The following is a 19,555-nucleotide window of genomic DNA, read 5'->3' on the forward strand; positions in this document are numbered from 1 at the left end:
TGCTCATTGTTAGGTGGTGCACACTCTTCTGGCCAAGCGTGTTTTTGTTTTGGGCATTGCTCAGAAGAGTGGGCTGTGCTGTGTCACTGTCACAGCACTGCCCTTCCTAACTGCGGATGCAGCTCTGCCTTGGACCCTCCTTTGTCCTTTATCTGGCCTGAGAACGTGCCGCATCCCAGTCGACTCCCCCACTGCGGGAGTCCTGCCTCTGGGGGCAGGGATGTCACCTCCGTCCTGGCCAGCATCAAAGCAGGCCCTGCAGCTGCCCATAGGCCAGCTGCCCTTCGCCATGGGGAGAAGAGGGGAGCTGTGCCCTTGCCTGTGGGCAGAAAATGGGTATTTACTGAGTACCAGCTCTGTGCTTTGCATACTGTGTCAGATCCTTTAATGCCTTACTTCATTTCATCCTCCCAATAGTGGGATAATGTGATATTATATTCCCATTTCAAAGATGAGAAACCAAAGTTACCTTTGTCTTACATAGACTTGCCCAGGATTATACACCCAGGAAGGGTTGGGGCCAGGGACCTTAATCTGGGTCCTTCTGTGTCTGTGCTGCCTTCCTAAGAGAGAGAGTGATGAAGTTGAAGAGTGAACCTGACCACCTTAAAACTTATTTTCCTGGGTGAGTCTTGGAGACCATTTGTGAGTACAAAGGATTGACAAAGCCCAGGGGGACCCCATGATTTTCCACTCCCCAGAGTGTGCTCTTAGAAGCCAGGGAAGTACTCACCCTCTCCCAAGGTCTGGGACCATATGGCAACCCTGTGTAGACCTCTGGCATCCTTCACCGCAGAACCGGAAATGACCTTAGGAACTTCTTGTTTACACCCCCATTTTACAGAGGAGAAGACTGAGGCTGGAACAGAGAATTGCCTCAGATTCCTCCTGAGGAGTAGCCAAGGTGAAGACGACTGCTCTCTACCCCTGAGCAGCCCTCACAAGCCTGAACACCCAGACAGGGTTGGGAGGGCTTGCTAGACAGTAGATGGATTTCTCTGGAAACCCTGCAGGCTGGTGTTTAAATGGTAATCCCCTTGAGGTTCGAGCTTATTCTTGTACTTTGTTGTACCAGCAGAAAGCCACGCCTGGCACTGTGCCCAGATGGGCACTCAGTAAGGCAACACGAAGAGGTCTGGAAACCCTGAGCCAGGGAGTGTCAGAGTGGCAAATCCCAGATTGCTGGACTCCTGGTTCAGTGCTCCTTCTGTGGCCTTCCTCTAGAATAAGCGGGAAACACACAGGCTGCAAGGTCTCTATGACTTTGGACATCGGACATGGACAGAATTCTAGAATGCTAAAATCCCTGTCTCTTGGAGACCCTCCTACTCCTGGCACAAATCCTTACCCAGCCTTCATTTGAATACTTCTGGCGATGGGGAGCTCACCCCTCCTCATTGTTGGCCGTACCAGTTAATACCAAGTTCTCTTTCCTTCCTCCTTGTAACTGATGGCCATCACTCTGGACTCAGGGCCACTTGGGCCCCTGCTGGCTGAGCTCCCTGACCATTTCTTGGCTGGTGGTGGCTGGTTCTCTGGCCATGCCTTTCCTCCCTGTTGCAGACCCCCAGCCTGCCTAGCTGAGAGTGAGGGAGATCAAGTATGAGTTGTAGCTTTCCCTCTCATCTTGTGACCTTGGACATGATACTTAGCTTCTCTGAGCCTTTGATTTCCTCCTTTGTAAAATGATGATAGCTTTATTGGATTGTTGAGAAGATTAAGTGAGAAAAGGTCTGGAAAGTGCCGAGCCTGGTGGTTGGCACAGAGTAAGAACTCAATACATGCTAGGTAGTATTATTATGACCTCCTAATTTGTGAGCTTGGAGTGGTAGCACCTGCCTTGCCGAGTCATCTTGAGGATTAAATGAGATGAACTACGTAAGTGGTGAGCCCAGATTTTGACTCATAGCAAAGCTGACCTCATAGTGACAATAGTACTTTGTCACTCATGTTACCATCACAAAGGGAGGGTCCTGCCAGTGGAGTGCATGAGACATAAACTCCCAGGTACCACTTTCTTGATAAACATATCAGAGACTTATCCTGGCCCCTTTAATTTAAAATTTTGGGTTTCTTTCTTTCTTTCTTTTTTTCTTTCTTTCTTTTTTTCTCCTCATCCCAATGAGATGTAGCAATTAGGATACTTTCAGCTGCATTTAACAGGAGAACCAAGTAAGATGGCTTAAAGGATACAGAAATTTATTTTTGGACATTACAAGAATAGTAGAGTGGTAGCAGCATCTACTGTAACCAGAAAGAGTTCAGCGCCCAAAGCCAGACTGCATAAGGAAGAATAATTGCTAGCTTTATGACCTTGAACTAGTTACTTAATCTTTCTGGGCCTCAGTTTTCACTTCTGTAAATGATGCTACCAGTAGTCCCTTCCTCAGTGGGCTGTTGTGAGGATTAAATGGATTAATAAAGGCAAAGTGATCAGAACAGCTCCTGGCTCGTGATAAGTGGTGCATAAGCACTGATTGTTGTTTATGGCAGAGCTAGGGTGGTTCTGAGGCTCATCAATATGAGGACGCAGTGACGTGAGCAGGCATTGAATTTTTCTATTATCTGCTCTGCCATTGTCATTCTGTCATTTTTCCCATTGTCACTCTGCCTCTGACTTCTTTGTCCTCAGGTTTGTAGCCTCATGGTGCGAGATGGCTGCAGCTGCATCAAGCATCACTCCTCATACAACACTATCCAGAACCAGAAGAGAGAATATCTTTTTTTTTTTTTTTTTTTTTTAGAGAAAAGAAAGTTTTCCCAAATGACTTTCTTGGTATCTCATTGGCTAGAAATGGATCAAATGAGTAAACTAACCACTTGGGGGAGAGGAGAATGGAATTACTGTGATTGGCTGAGCCTAACCCAGATTCTACTTTCTGAACCACTCATTCTTGGGCCAACTGGGGGTGTATAGGGATAAAGGAGGGAGTGGAATGATGAATTAGCCAACAGTGTCTGACTTAGGCTTCCCTGGTGGCGCAGTGGTTGAGAGTCTGCCTGCCGATGCAGGGGACGGGTTCGTGCCCTGGTCCGGGAGGATCCCACATGCCACGGAGCGGCTGGGCCTGTGAGCCATGGCCGCTGAGCCTGCGCGTCCGGAGCCTGTGCTCCGCAACGGGAGAGGCCACAGCAGTGAGAGGTCCGCGTACCGCAAAAAACAAAAAAAAAGCAGTGTGGCAAAGGATGTGCCATCACACCAGGTTCGGCTTTGCAGGCCCTGAGGTGAGTCTTTGCCTAGTCCTGAAAGCCTCTCTGCGTTGGTGCTGGCTGCCCCCTAGGCTGCCAAGGGCAGTTCAGATGGAGGCCTGGGGAAAGCACGCCAGGACCGAGCAAAAGCCTTGTCCGTAGTCGCTCACGATAATAGCAACTTCTGTTTATTCAGTAGTAACTTCCATTTATCCAGCCTTAGCTTTTCTCCCCCATAACCTAAGTGGTAAGTACTATTTTGATTTGCATTGGCAGATGGGAAAGCCTAGGCAGAGAGAGGATAAGTAACTTGTTTTAGCAGATACTCTTCAGGCCTGTCCACAACCCTTTGGTCCTTCCTGGGGGTTGCCTGCAGCCTTGGTGGACAGTGGCTGTACATGCCAATAGCTTCCTGTGTCAAGTTACCTATGTGCAGGGCAGCCTGGGAGTGCCTGGAAGTTAATGTGCCTGGTGACAGCCCTCAAGAGTTGGTGGATAAACACCCCAGCTTCCTTGGCCCTCAGGGGACAATTCTGAGGTGTCTTCTATAGTCTCTCAAGGTGTGCATGACAGTAGGAACAAATGCACACGCGTATGGTTTTTCCCTCTTTGCTGTCACACTTTCCCACTCCCTCACCTGAACTTCCTGGGATGACCTCGCCCAAATCCTGAGCTCAGGGGCTGCTTCGTATAACCTGAACTAGGTCCCTTGTCTCAAGTTGCAGAGTGAGTCAGTGATGAGCTGGGAGACACACCAGGCTACCGGCCTAAGCCTAAGTCTGAGCTCACGACCACTAACCATCTTGCGTGTTAGCAGAAGAATCAAAAGAGAAACAGGAGACCTCAACCTCAAGCCCCAAACCCCACCCCTCTTCAGCCTGGCCTGTGCTTGTGGTGGAGCGATCTGCTGGTGCAGTAGCTGAGCACAGTCCTTCCTGGGGGTGCAGGCCTGCTGGGCTCTGACAGCTGGCCTTGGGGGCTCATAAATTGCCTGATGGGAGGGGACCAGTGACCTGTGAACTGAATCTCAGGAACAGTTCGGCCTTCCACAGCCGGCTTCAAAGAAGCGATTACGGACCATCCAGGAAATAATACCTTTCATGGAAAAGACCGTAATTATGGAGCATTGAGTAAATAATACGTGCTTTTAAAAAGTCTGCAATTATGTATTTATCCTATCTGTAATTAGGGAATTTTTAACGGGTGCATTATAGGTAATTTAAAAATAAAATAATGACACCACTCAAAACAAACAGCCCCAAACAAAGACAATTCAGGCTACCCCAAACTCAGCTGACTGATGGTTTCAGGGAGAGCCACTGTCCTTGGCTTCATGGAAACCAGATGACCCACGTTCGGCTTGCGTGTGTGAGGTGAGCTTGACCCCAACCTTGGTTTGACGTCTAGAACTTCACTGATGCTCACATTCTCTCCTTAACTAGGCTTTTCCTTGACAGCCTCAATTCTCAGAGATTTCTTCTTTTTGTGACACAGCCAACAAGTGACTAGTGGGCACCAGCAGCTTTTCTTGCCTTGATTCTTCTGGAAACTTCAAAACCTCGATGTTCAATATGGTAGCCACTAGGCATTAAGTAGTGTGGCTATTTACATTTAAATGAATTAAAACTTAAAAAGTGTAAACCTTCAGTTCCTCAGGTGTACTAGCTACGTTTAAAGTGCTCTAGAGCTGCACACAGCTAGTGGCTACCATGCTAGGCTGCACAGATACAGAACATCTTCACTGCATAAACAGTGGACAGTGTTGCTTCTCTGGTGCAGACCTGGTCTTGACAATCACAGTGAAAGGAAGCGCGTTTCCTTTGTCTGGAGGTTTCCTCCCCACTATTCTGCCTGGTGAATGCACCTCTATTCGTCCTTCCTTCAGGAAGATCCCCCTGACATCCCCAGTGGTCACCACTCCCTTGCTCTTCTCATGTACTTAGGACACTCTTTTGCATGTATCGTTTTCACTGCAGTCTCCCCTAGCCCTGGGGAGCACTGTTTCATTCATTTCATGAGCCCCAGTCACAGGCCAGGATCTAGAACGTTGGTGGAGAAGTCCCAGCTCAAAACTTCTGTGAAAACCGTTCTCCCTTCTCATCTGCCTTGTTCCCCAGCTCAACGTCTGTCTTATCACACGTGGGCACATCAAAGATAGACTCAAGGGAGTTCCCTGGAGGTCCAGTGGTTAGGACTTGATGCTTTCACTGTCGTGGGCCCGGGTTCAATCCCTGGTGGGGAACAGAGGTCCTGCAAGCCACGTGGCACGGCCAAGAAAATAAATTACAGACTCAAAGGCATTGTGTCCCCAGAGGGAGTGACCCCTGCCCTGCCCATACTGCCCACATGTGACTCCTGTAAGTTAGCACTTGTCACCGCCTGGCATTAGGGGGTGGGTGGGTGTGGGCCTATGAGGGGAAGGCACACCCAGGCAGGACCCCAGACCCTGATTGGTGCGTTTTTCCTGGAGACGAGCCTCAGAAGCCTGACCTGGGAGCAGGGAGTCAGGGCAGTTCCTGGTGGGTGGGCTGGCGAGGACGCCAGGTGGCAGTCAGGACATGGCCAAGGTGGACAGGCCAGCAGGCATGTGGATGGGATACCTGGAAACAAGTTCCCAGTAGCAGAACCTCTCTCTCCTGGTCTCGGTGCCCTTCATGCCCTCAGTGGGGCTTTTTGGGGAGTTACGTTGGTGCTAAGCGAGGCCGAGGTGTCTCTTGGGGAGGCAGTGGGAGCCGAGGTCAGACCTCCCCCTGGAAGCTGGGTCTCAAGGTGGCGGTGTCTGTGTGCCCTGGCCCAGCCTCCCTGCCTACCGAGGGCCCTTCTGGCCAAACCTTGCAGGCTCTGAGGTTCAGCTCTTTTACCTTTGCGCTTTTTTAGGGGAGCAAGATTACTTTACCGTGGTCCTCCCACCTGATGTCCTGGGGAGAGGGATGACGTCTTCTTTACTGAGAACTACTCTGTGCCTGGCCCCACTGGGCACGGCACTAAGACCAGGTGCCTGTGGAATGAGGCTGCTGACCAGCTGCTTGACCCACAGTCCAGCCTTTCTGAGCTTCGGGCTCCTTTGCTGTGAATGCCCCCGTCACGGCCCTGTTGTGGACATATGTGAAAGGATGCTTAACCTTTTCAGTTAGAAACTCTATTTGAAAGTTTGCGTAGCTGGTATATTTGTGTATTCAAAAATAAAAATAAAACGAAAGGATGGTAGAGTAAAAACCTCCTCTGCCCCCCCTGCCCCCATCTGCGCATTCCTTTTTCCCAGCTAGACACCACTGCCAATTTCTCATGTCCCAGAGGGTTTCTTTTTAATGTGTTTACATTAAAGCAAACACAAGCGTATATTCATTTCTCTCTGCTTTACACCAACAGTAGCATAGTGAGCACGTGGCTCTGAGCATTGTTTTCTGAGCTGTGCTTCAAGCTACAGGATGCTGTGCACGTGGGAGATATTCACTCTTTTGAAAGACAGTCACCCCGGATGAACCCACAAGGTCTCTGAGAGCAGGGACTGTGCATCCTTCTTCTGTGGCTCCCCTCAGGGCCTGGCCCAGGGCTGAGCACAGCATGACACAGCACAGACCTTTGGAATCAGTGGAATCGTCTTCTTGGTGAATTTGGTGGCCTGTGTTTCTACACCGTAAAATGGGCTCAGTAAGAATCCCTTTCTGAGAGGGTTGCCGTTGTCATGACGCAACAGAGTGCCGAGTGTACAGTGGCCGGCACACAGTAGGTGCTCAATAAATGGCAGAAATAAGAACGGTGAGTGGCATCAGTGTGGCCATGACAGAGTTGGGCTGGGAGGGTGGCTCAGAGGACCTGGCGTCTCCCCTTTAGCTGGTGGGGCGGGCTCACTCCGGTCCTTGTTTACAGCAGAGCTGGGAGCTCTCGCCTCCTCATCTGTGTCCTGTCACAGGCCAGACTATGGGTAAATCCTGCCGGAATAGCGGTGTGACAGTTGGAAGGAGCCTGTCAGGCCCGGTCAGGATCCGGAGACAGGCTGTCATGGCAGAGGCTTGTGAAGGCAGCGTGTGTCGCTCCCCAGCATGCCTGCCCCCACCCCTACCTCCAGCGCCTCTAGGAAGGTTAAGGACCCCCTTGTCACAACATCATTTGGGTGCACTTACACATGTCCACTGGAGCCCCTCAGAGCCCGCCAAAGCTGTTCTCAGTGCTGGGGAAGAGGCAGGGGGAGGACTCCAAGGCCTGAACGTTTTCTTGCCCTCCTCCGGCATGACAGAGTCGAGGCCCAGACAGGATGCGCCCAGATGGACCTCACCTCCAGCCCACCACCTCTGGCCTCTGCCGTTGTAGCAGGCCCTCACTGCTCCTTCTGTCCTCTCCAACCTGTCTTCCTCGCTGTCCCTGGAATCATTGACTCGCAGATCAGCGCCAACTGCCCTTCTCCTGGGCTTACTTGCATGCACGTCTGGCCTGATTCCTCTCTGCTAGCTCCAGACAGGCTGGGTCGCTTCATCTGCCCCGAAATCGCTGGTTTGGGCAGCTCTCGGAGCCAGGTAGAAATGGCCTCCAGGCCCTCTTTCAATTTAGGTAGATTGTTCCTGTCCTTTACTCCGCAGCACTAGTCTCACCTCCTTCAGCTCCACTCCTGACCACCTCTCCTTCCTCCAAGCTCCTCTATTGTTGGACACCAAGCATCGGGCAGTCTGCCCTGGACTCCTTCCCCAGTGTCACTTTCTTCAAAGGAAACAGGATACTATAGTAAAGAATATGGCCTTCAGAGTCATAGCGTCTGGGTTCAAATCCCTTACTAGCTGTGTGTCCTTTGGCAAGGCGCTTCACTTCTCTGAGCCTCATTTTCCTTGTCTGTAAACAGGAGTAACTGTACCCACGTTATGGGTGCTGACTGAATGAGCAGATGCATGTAAATTACGCATGGTAGCTGGCACAGAGTGAACAGTTGATACGTGTTAGCTGTCAGTATGATACCATTGATGTCTGATTACTACCACAGGAAGAAATACTCTGACCATCATCCCACCCACCCCCATAGGAGAGACGCTGGCCTGGTGGCGGACAGAGGAGAGTATAGTGGCAGTTTATTTTGGGAATATAGGAGCGATCTCATCTATTTCATTGTACTCCCCCCCAGGCCTCCCTACTCCCGCTCTGGATCAAATCGCCTAATCCCTTTCCCCCAAAGGGATTCCCAGGCTCCCAGAACCCAGATCCATAGACCTGGGGCCCTGCAGGCAGGTGTCGGCCACAGGAGTAGTGGGTTTACAAGGTAGGAGAGTATAAGATGTGACAGGCCAGAATTAGCAATGCAATTCCTCTGTCATTTTTATCATTGGCCCCTGCAGGGAGGAGCTGATTAAATGGATATTCAACTCTTTGCATTAATGTGCATCCAACTTCAATTTGCATTTCATTAGCTGCACAAAAAGCATAATTTTATTATTTGCCGTTGGAAAGCAGATCTCTGCTAACAAGCAGTTACACGCTGTTACTGAAATATGATGTGACTGACTTGCTGTGCTGTCTTGCTGGCTCTGTCATCCTCTGCCCCTCCGCAGACTTCTGGCTCTGTTGAGGGGGACAGTCTTAGCCTCATCATGGCAGACTGTGTTCTCCTTCTAGCCCCGATCCCTTAGAAGGCTTCTCTGCCTTCCTGTGGCCACCAGGTGGGGACCCACTGGTGCCATTTTCTAATGCAGCCAGGGAGGCAAGGGTTGTCTTCTATCTTTTTGGACAGTCGAGGCATCACTAATAACAACAGTGCTATCACTGCCCAAACAGTATATCCACCATCATAACATCACTGCCATTATTGCCATTATTATTACCACCACCACCTCCACCACCACCATCATCACTTCTATCACCACCACTCATCACCTCTGCTACCTCCACCATGTTGGTACTACCATGGCCACAACCATGATTATCATCACCACCATCATCACCCCTACCACTATGCCACCACCATTACTAACCACTGCACTAACACCAACACCATCTCCATTGCTCTCACCACCTCTACCACCCCACCCCAATACCTCTACTCCCACAGCCAGTATTATCACCATCAGAATTACCACTGTTTTCATCATTACCACTGTCGTGATCTCTACCATCAACACTGCTATCTCCATTTCTTCCCTTTCCATGAGTACCTTGACCCTTGGTGATGTTGATGGAATAAGCAAACTGAATGCCGCCCTGAAGGAGAGCAGGGCCAAGGTGACCAATGCCATGAGGGATCTGGAGGATGAAGCAGAGGGAAAGGAGAGTAAAATCAATACAGTGAGAGCCTGGCTTTGGAGGTAGTTACAGATGATCTCCTGAGTGAGTTACTTTTCTGAGTCTTAGTGTCCTCATCTGTTAAGTGGAGTAATAATATCCTCCTCATTGAGTTGAGTATTTATTTATTTTTTTGCGGTACGCGGGCCTCTCACCGTTGTGGCCTCTCCCGTTGCGGAGCACAGGCTCCGGACGTGGAGGCTCAGCGGCCATGGCTCACGGGCCCAGCCGCTCCACGGCATGTGGGATCTTCCCGGACCGGGGCATGAACCCGTGTCCCCTGCATCGGCAGGCGGACTCTCAACCACTGCGCCACCAGGGAAGCCCGAGTTGAGTACTTATTAAAGGAGAACATGTATACTGAGGATCTGTCTAGTGGACACTATCAGTTCTCTGCTTTGGATCCCCTTGGATCTCCTTTATGAGTTCTGTGTGTCCATCCCGGCTTCTGTTGGCTTCTCTCCTAATATCTCAAAGTTACAAGCTTCTTGAGAAGACCACTTTTAGGCTATTGCAGTAACTTTACCCAAGAGGTGCTGAGAGCAGGAAGTGTACTCAGAGTGGCCTATAAGCAATGACCAACAGAGGCAGGAGTATGGAAACCTAACTCCTTTGACTCGAGGTCGAGCAAGCTTGGCGGTATAACCTACCCTCTAGAGCTCCCTGCAGGACCAGGCCGTGCTGAGACTTCACCTGTAATTATATCAGTGTGTGGCTTCTTCCCCTTCCCTGTCTTGCTTCCCCGACTCCCTTAGTGGTTTCTCCCAGGAGAAATTTTGTAACACCTCACTTTCACAGGAATCTTCATCTCAGGATCTGCTTGTGACGTGGTACATAGCAGGATTTCAGTGTGCACTGGTTCCCTTCCCACCCCGCTCCATTTGTCAAGTGTATTAGTTAATAGAGGGCTTTCACATAGGTTGTTCATTGGAAGTGTATGCTCACCCTGGCAGTTTTTTTAGAGTGGGAATTATTATCCCCATTTTACAGATGGAAAACAGAGGCTGAAGTCATAGAGCCTGTAAGTGGAAAATGTGGGACATGAACCATATCTTCTGAGATTCAAGTCTTCCTGCTTTACCAGCCTACAGAATTTTGAAACTAAGGGTGAGCTCAAGCCTGGGCCAACATCTATGAATGGTGATTATAGGTCAGTTGCCAGCTAGAGAGTCCTAACTCCAATCTTTTTCTCCCTCACCTTGAGCACCAGTAGCAACACTGATGGGACCACTGTGGAAGAAGGGATGACCTTGCTGGTTTAAAAGGAAAACCATGCAGTGAAAGGGACCCTGCTCCCCTGCTCCTGTGCAGTGTGACTTTGGGCAAATTGCTTAATCGCTCTGAGCCCTAGTTTCCCATTTAGTCCTCCCAACCACTCGGTGAGGCAGGGACTATTATCATTCCAATTTTTCAGATGACTGAAAGTGGTAATAGATGTTCTGAGAAGGGGAAGATAGATCAGAACAGAGAACAAGTCACTCTCGCTCCCTTCTCCCAGCTTGAGAATCTTCTGAGCTACATTCCTGACAAAGTACGCCTGGCTTTAGCTCAAAGATTTCTCCATGCCAGGGACCTTGCACTCTTGCAAAGCGACCCCTCCCAGCTCAGCTCTTTTCCCACACAGCCAGCTGGCCTTCCTGTGATTTCTGCCCACTGGGTCAGGTTGAATTTTGGGGGTTGCTTAGAATGACCATGCCTATCAGGGATTTGAAGACAAATTTCTACACCCTCAAGTCTACTCTTTCTCAGGTCAGTCCCAGCAAGGAAAGGGTAGGGCAGCCCCTTACTCATCACTGTCACACCCAGGTCATTCTCCTCTGGACCTGTGCTCACCAGCCCTCTAATAAGGAGAACCCTATATCATGTTGGAACTGTTTATGTGCCTGACTCCCCCATGAGATGTGCTTTTTGAGGGTGGGGACCTCATCTTAATTCTCTTTGAATCTCTAGGACCCAGCCCTGGTTCTGGCCCAGAGGATGTCCTCGAGAGTAGCATAATAAAGTGGCCTTTGTAGTCAGACAGACTTGCATTCAAATCCCAGCTCTACTGCCTCTTAGTTGTGGGGTCTTAGGCAAAGCACTGTGCTTCTTTGAACCTCAGTTTCTTCATCTGTGAAATGGGTCTAATAGCATCAGCTACTACACAGGGCTGTTATTAGGATCAAATGGCATCGTGAATGGGGAATGCCAAGTCCTATACCTGGTCTGCAGTGAGAAGCATGTGGAACTGAGACGTGACCAGCTTGTGTTCCCTGCTGCACCTGGGTGGCTGGAGCTGGACATGATCCTCGGGGAGTATCTGAGCAGCCTGAGAATTCTGAGCCTTTCACCTGCCTAGTCTTGGCACCATTCTCACTCTGCCTGGTGCCCCGCAGATGGCTGTCTCCCAGTGGAGTCGCCGGCTTGGAGAGGTCTGTAGGCAGCAGATGCAGACAGAATGGAGCAGACTTGAGCCCCGGCACTGATCACCGTGGTTTGACTGCATACACATCTCTAGACTTCAAGGCAAACATCTCTGGCCAAACCCACTGTGGAGATCCTAAATTGGCACCCTGTGGAGTGAGCTGTCTGATTATACAAAGGCAGTATTTCTGGTTTTCAAAAGAACTGCATAATTTAAAATGCATAAGACAAAAAGTGGGATTAAGGTGATCTGATAGGCTCTCCAGGCTGGGGTATCAATTATGCACACTCAACTCATAAAGCCTTATTTGTGAGATTCAGAATTTATTATCTGTCTGAAGCGCTAATTACCAGGTTTCTCCCTTTTAGTCTTACAGGTCTCTTTTCAAATTTATTTTCTCGTTTTTTTCCCCCAACTGGGGCCAAATAACTCCTGTTCCTGAAAGGGAAACTGCCTACTTGGGAATGAACAGAGGGTGGTATTTGAGTTTGGCTTGGCCCATTCTGGGCACTCTGGTGAAGCAGGAAGGAGGGGAAGAGGATTCGGATGTATACATTTGAATAAGTGAGCTGTTTCCATTTTTAAATTTTGTCAAATTCGTGTATGTTTATTGTTTAAGGAGGCAACTACTTCCGTATAGTATACTTTACTTTTCCTTTTGTTTTCCCCAGAGCTAGTAACTATCTTGTTCTTTTGCTGGCTTGCCTATATATGTGATGATCACTAATTCAACTCCAAAGTCTTTGCTGCCTGTGCCTTCTCCCAGGCTTTCACATGCATCAGACACTCTATCAATTTCATTGTCCTGAAATAGTGTCACCCAGACTCTCTGACCTGGGCCTTCAGAACTGGCAGTGCCCTATGCCTGGCCATCGCCTCATCTTGCGGTCTTCCTTTACTACCATCCTAGGGATGCCCTTCCTATCTCTCCTTTGTCAGAGTTTCCTATATCTTCAGTATCCCTCTATTTTAGTTTACAATTTTGCTTTGTCAGAGCACATCCTCCAATAGCTTTTAAGAAAAAATCCACGAGAGGCAAAAATTTTGCCTTTTGGAAAATCACACTTGTTAGGTATTGAGAGTTGGCTCCTTTTTTTAAAATGTGAAAATTTTCACTATTATCTTTTGGTTTCCAGTGATGTGAAGAAGTCAATGTCCTTCTGCTTCACAATTCTGAGTATATTACCTGCTTTTTTTTCCCTTGTAAAAGCTTGAGAAAGCTTGTGGGCCCTTCTTGTCGCCAGAAGTCTAAAAGTTGACCTTCAGACTGTGCTGAAGTTGTATTTTTATCCATTGTGTTGAGCACTTAATGGAACTTTTAGTTTACAAACTCATGCCCTCTATTTCTGGGAATTTTTCCCAAATTATTTCTTGGATGACTTCCTTCCCTCTGTTTCTTTGGTTCTATCTTTCTGGGAACTCTTATAATTATATATATTAGACTTCCTGGATTGGTCCTCTAGCTTTATCATTTTTCTTCCTTTTCCCTTTGTATTTTTGACCTCTTTTTTGAAATCTCTCTTCAGCTTTCAATCATTTTATTGAGTTTTACCACTCTTATACATTTAATTTTTTAAAAAATTTTATTGAAGTATAATGATTTACAGTGTTGTGTTAATTTCTGCTGTCCAGCAAAGTGATTCAGTTATACACATATATATTCCTTTCTATATTATTTTCCATTATGGTTTATCACAGGATATTGCATATAGTTCTCTGTGCTATAGGAACAAGTTCTCCAGTAGGAACTTGTTGTTTATTTATACACTTAATTTTCAAATTATTCTCCATATTGCCCCTGAGTGATTGTGCTAAAACATAGGTTCATTGTATTGAAGCCTTCCATGGGTCTATATTGCCTCAAGAAGTCCCTTATTTTTGGTGACCTACAGGCCCAGCCTGTTTCTCAAGTCCTATCACGTTAAGCCTCTCTGGGTAACCAAAGCTGCAGCGGTTCCAGCCAACTCACCACACTGCACACACGAAGCAAGCTCTGGCCTCCGTGCCTTTGCTCTGCTTCTGCCTAGGATTTTCTCGCTTTGGCTGCTACCACCGTTGACCTTGGCTTGCCTTTCCCACTGGATTGTGAGGCCCCTGAGGTCAGGAGTTAAGGCATAGTTGCATCTATTCGCCCAGCACCTACCAAGCCCCTGGCCCGTGGTAGGTGTGTGTTCAATCAGTACTTGAAGGTTCTTGATAAACACATGTGCTTGTTGAGTGTGCTCATGTGTAAACCTCTGGACTAGTCTCCAGGGATGATTCCAACACAATCCCTGCACTAGGGTGGTTACATAAGGTGGGGTGAGGACCCACCAGGGTGCTCATGTGTGCTCCTGCGTGGGCATGTGCGCGCGCGCGCACACACACACACACACACACATCGTGTCTGTGCATGCAGACTGTGGTCAGTGTACTAGGATAGAGACACACAGTGTGCAAGGAGAATTTCTGAGAAAAAAACCTTCCATCAAATCCAGTTAAATGAAACACCAAAGCCTTCGTAAGAGGTGTTGGAGTATTGCTTCTTTGGACAAGCGTGTGGGCTTGGATGTTTCTGCCTGAGCCTCTGCCTCCCTAGGTGGGTCTCAACCGTTTGGTCCTTGCTGCTGCCTCCTCAGGCTGCTCTGTCCCCCTCTCAAGGACAGGCTGAAACCATTTTCCATTTGCTTCAATGCTGAGCAGCAGGCTGGAGTTTCAAAAAATCCTTCTCTGTAATAAATTGGGAAGAGCTGAATTCTCCCAGCTCAGGTTAACCTTGCCATGGTGGGGTCCATACTGTCCAAAGGGAGCCATATTTTAATAGTATTTATTTACGTATTGAGCACGTTCTGTGTGCCAGGCACTGTGCTAAGTGCTCCAAGCGTGTGATCTCATATGTGAGATCATTGCCCTCGCAACAGGGCTATGGACTAGGCCTTGTTGTCATCGTTTTATGCATGAGGAAACTGAAGTTCAGAGAAGTTAAGTGATCGGGTCAAGATCACACAGGCCGAGAAGTCAGCCAGGACTCAGATGGAGGTCTGATGACTCCATTCTTTAACACAATAAGGAAGAAAACAAGAGAGAAGGTGGGCACAAAGGTTCTCATTTGGGACTCCTATCTAGGGGCTCCCGGCAGTAAGCACCTCAGGGAACCAGGGTAGAGTGATGGGGCTATGGGGGTCCCTGTAGCTTTCATCCCTGAGCCAAGGCAAGACAGAGGTGTGACCCTGGGAAATCACCATCTCTTCCTACTGCACAACTTGCAGGGTGTATTGGGGGGAGGGCATTGGTGAGGAGTGTGGTTGCCCCCAGCGGTTGCCTCATTTATGGCTGATGTTGTCAGGCAGGTGCAAAGGCAGCAGGAAGATTTAGTCATGCATCTTGGAGGTGGAAGGGGCCTCAGAGACTGTCTAGCCCGATCCCCTTGCCTCACTCCCCAGGAAGAAGTGACCTGCCCAGGGCCACCTGGTGAGTGGGGGCAGGGACTGGCCCACCCCAGGGCTCCTGTCAGGGCACTTCAGAGATGCTTCTTTGGCTCTGGAGGGCGAAGGACTCCACCAAGAACATGGCTCAGATTGCCCAGAGAGGACCAGGAACAAATGAAGGTGAGCTGGGAGAGCGGGACGTGATTGCCACTTGTGTTTTTAAAACACAGGTGCCATTTGATCACTTTTTGTTCCTAAGAGCAACTCCAGCAGCCAACGAAGGTGTGCCTGAGGAGGGCTTCATGGTGGAGACAGTCCTCATTTTTGAACCTCCTAAACAGACCCCAGTCTTGTCACTTAAATACTGCTGGGGCGTGGAGGGAGAGTGAATTGGCCCATCATTATGGGAAGCAATTAGACATCATCCATAAAAGTCAGAGGAGCTCACACCCTGTGTCCCACAAGTCTGTTCCTCGGAGTAGAACCTAGAAAATCTTGTGGCCATCCATGTATTCCGCGAGATGTGGATGAGAATGTCAACACAGCATTACCAGTGATAGTAAAATAGAAAGACATGACCCAGATGCCCATCACAGTAGAATGGATTAGTAACTTACCTGTGTTCATACCATGGAGAATGAGTGGATCACAGCTTCAGACAACCTGTTTATATCTCAGGAACAGAATGTTGAGTGAAAAGAGCAAGTCTCAGAGGAATACATGGAGTGTGATTTTATTTATAGGAAATTAAATCAAATGCAAAATTACTGTTTAGGGGTACAAACATATACTATAGTAAAATTATAAAGAAGAGTGAAGGAATGAGAAGAGCCAAGTTTTGGGTGGTGCTGTGTGATTACTGCTGTGGGGAGGGGAGGGACAGGGATCATGGAGGGATACAGGGGCCTAAAAGTGTGGTCAGTTCAGTGCATTCAGCTGGTGGTGGGTACGTGGGTGAGTATATGAGTGAGTTGGAGGGTGATGGGTATATGGTTGCGTTATGGGTGTTCCTATTTTAAGCTTACACATATTTTATAATAGTTATTCTGTATTCCAATAAATAACAGATTTAAAGGGACAATTTTATGAAATCTAGGTAAACAAACAAAAATTATAAATCACTCATTTTTTTCACCCCAAGGCAATGAACACAGGTAACCTTTTTCTGTAGGTAACATTCTGGGCTTTTATTTACTTATTTTTGTTTGTTCATGCACTTGTCTGTACTTGTACCTGTGTCCATCCTGAGACAGAGCTGGGACCAGGGGGTAGACCTGCTGATTCCCCTTCCCCACCCCCAGAAGTTGTCTATGCAGAAGGGAATTTACTTCTTTGCAGTTGAATGGAGGAGATTTTGGAGATTTTTTTCCAGAGGGGTGGCACGTGGGTGGGACAAGAAGGGAGACCCCTGTCTGGCCTGAAGAATTGGGTTTTGGCCCAGATGGGAGAGGGGATGGGGCAGAAGCTGACTGAGAAGCATTAATAAAAGTCGTGGTGAGACTCAGAGCTCAAGGAGGCCCGCTTTGGGGTCAGGTCCAACACAGTGTCAGTGTGGTGCTAGAACTGAGTGGCAGTGTGGGATGCCGCCAGGGAGCAGTTCCCAAGGTGGGCAGTCTCCGCAGGAGAGCGGGTCAGGTTTGCTCCTGAGGACAGGTGAGGCACCTGCAGTGTCTCCCAGCAACAACTGGGGGAGGTTTGCAGAGGGAGGTGATAACACTTTGAAGTTATGCAGGTGGGAGCTCAGAGCCACCAGGATTTGAATATTAATGCTAATACAACTACATTTATATGCACAGGGGTCATTAAATAATATTTGATTGAATAATTTTGAATGGTTGCCATAGTATTCTATTGTTTGGATGTATTGTGGCAAATTTATCTGTTCCCTTAATTAAGTTATTTCTCTTTACAAGCAACCCTGCAATAAATATTTGTGAACATTTGTGATTATTTCCTAAGGAGACATTCCTGGAAATAGACTTACTGGGGCAATGGCTTTGCAAAATTTTAAGGCTTTTGATACAAATTGCTAAACTGTCCTCCACGATTGTGTGAATTTACACTCCCACCAGCCGTAAATCAAAGTACCTGTTTTCTTACACTCTTGCCAATATGAGATATTATTATATAAAAATATATTTTGCAAATTGAAGGGCCAAAAATCATAGTGTCTCATTTTCATTTGCATTTCTCTGGTTTCCAGAGAAGGTAAACTTTTTCATGTTTATTGGACATTTATTTTGGGGCATTATTTGTTCATCTTTTGTCATTTTTTTTCTGTCTGAGCATTCATATTTTTTCTAATGCAATTTGAAGGATTGTTTTTATGTTGAGGATATGTCTTTTTCTACCATATGATTTGCATTTTTCCAGTTTGTCTTTTACATTTTTATATGTTTTTTTTGTTTTTTACTTTTATTTTGAAATACTCTCAGGCTTATCGAAAAGTTGCAAGTGCAGTACAAAGACCTTTTTTTCCCCAGACCCTTTGGAGGGTAAGTTGTTGACCTGATGCCCATCATCCCTGGGTACTTTAGTGCGTATTCCCTACCAACAAGGACATTCTCCTACACGACCACAATACAACCATCAAAATCAGGAAGCTGGCCTTGTACATGGGTACAAGCTATTCTTCAGACATCGTTCAACTTTTGCTGATTGTCCCAGTGTCGTTTGTAGCAGAAGGATCCAGTTCAGAATCATGTATTTCACTTAGTTGTCGTGGCTCTTTATTCTTCTCAGTTCCTTAGGCTTTCATGACCTTCACACTGTTGAAAAACACAGGCCAGTTGTTTTGTTGAATATCCGTTGACGTGCGTTTTCTCATGTTTCCTCGTTTGCTCTGGCTTATGCATATTGGGCAGGACATCAGAAGTGATGCGGAGTTCTCACTGCATCCCATCAGCTCACGTATGATTTGGATTGGTCTCATTACAGAGTGAAGCTTTGATCACTTGATCAAGGTGGTGTCTGCCAGGTTTCCCCATTGTAAAATTACCTTTCCACTTTGTAATTAGTACATATTTTGTGGGGAGATATTTTGAGACTATGTAAATATCTTGTTCTTCAAACTTTCAATTTATTCATTTGTATATTTTTATCATATAAACTCATGGGCTTCTGTTTTATGCAATGGTCTATAATCCATTAATGTCATTGTTTATTCTGATGCTCCAGTTGTCCTCGGCTTGGCCAGTAGGTGCCCCTTCAAGTGGGTTCTGTGTCTTTTTGATTTTGTCCCCATCATTCTTTGAGTACTTCCTTGTTTTCTGGCAAGCCAAGGTGTTCCTTCTCAGCCCTGGAATCAGCCATTTCTTGAAGGAACCCTGGCACCTTTTAGTGGAGAATAGTATTTGGAAGCCAAAACCTGGGTCCTAGGTGTGCTCATTACCACTGGGGTGTCACTTCTCCCAGTTTTCTTTCATGGACATAAACATGTAAGCATACATTCACACATTTACATCTACAGTTGTTATATCTATATTTATATCTATATATCTACATATGTTGAAAACATATATATGTTCCTAAAATCATGAGTTTAAGGTCTCAGATTCCAACTATACACCGTGGGGTACATTCTAGCTTTCTCTCTCTCCATTGTTGTAACTGTCTTCTATGACGTGAGAAACCTGGCTCCCATCCCATCATCTACAATATGTTTTGTTGTTTTATCAATACTTTGTATGTAACCAATTTCCCATCACTGTCACTGCCTAGCACACCCCCCCTCCCTCTCAGTGCAGATGCCCTTCTCATCCTGTTGAGGCTACAGCACCACATGTTGGCCCACCCCTCTGCATGGCTATCTCCTCACTCTACTCAGGCTGTGATAACCCATTCTGGGCTGTCCCCCACTCCTCAGATGCTCTCCTCACCCCACTTGGGCTCTGACATCCCACATAGGCCACCTGCCCTCACATATGCCCCCTTCACTGCATGTGAGCTCTGACACACCCACTGGGCCACATCCCACTCTCAGGCGTGCCCCCTTTGCCCTGTTCAGACTTCGAGACCCCTTGTTGCCCCCTGACACCCCATCGTTGCCCACCTTGTATGGATGTCTACCTTGCTTGACCCCACTAATGGTTTTGGCCTAAGTTGTTCTGGAAGAGAAGGGAAGCGTGTACATGGTATATTTTGATGTACGAAAGTTTAACGTTTTAAAGAAAGTGAATCTCTGGACCATTTTCTTTATGTTTTCTCAATTTAGTGCTGTGCGTAGGCCTTACCCAGTCATCTTGGCCTGGGTTGCCCAAAAGCAGAACTTGTGACAGGGTTCACATGCAGTTTA

At 47.6% G+C, this 19,555-nt stretch overlaps 1 protein-coding gene across 1 annotated transcript in view; it reads left to right on the plus strand.

Moving 5' to 3' along the window:
- The window catches only part of RPS24 (ribosomal protein S24), a gene marked incomplete at its 3' end in the record, with an annotated part of 272,504 nt that overhangs the window by 155,416 nt on the left and 97,533 nt on the right, over positions 1–19,555 (plus strand). The gene's annotated exons all lie outside the window — the stretch shown is intronic.

The sequence above is a fragment of the Grampus griseus genome, assembly GCF_964374135.1.
Source record: "Grampus griseus genome assembly, chromosome: 16".
Taxonomy (NCBI): domain Eukaryota; kingdom Metazoa; phylum Chordata; class Mammalia; order Artiodactyla; family Delphinidae; genus Grampus; species Grampus griseus.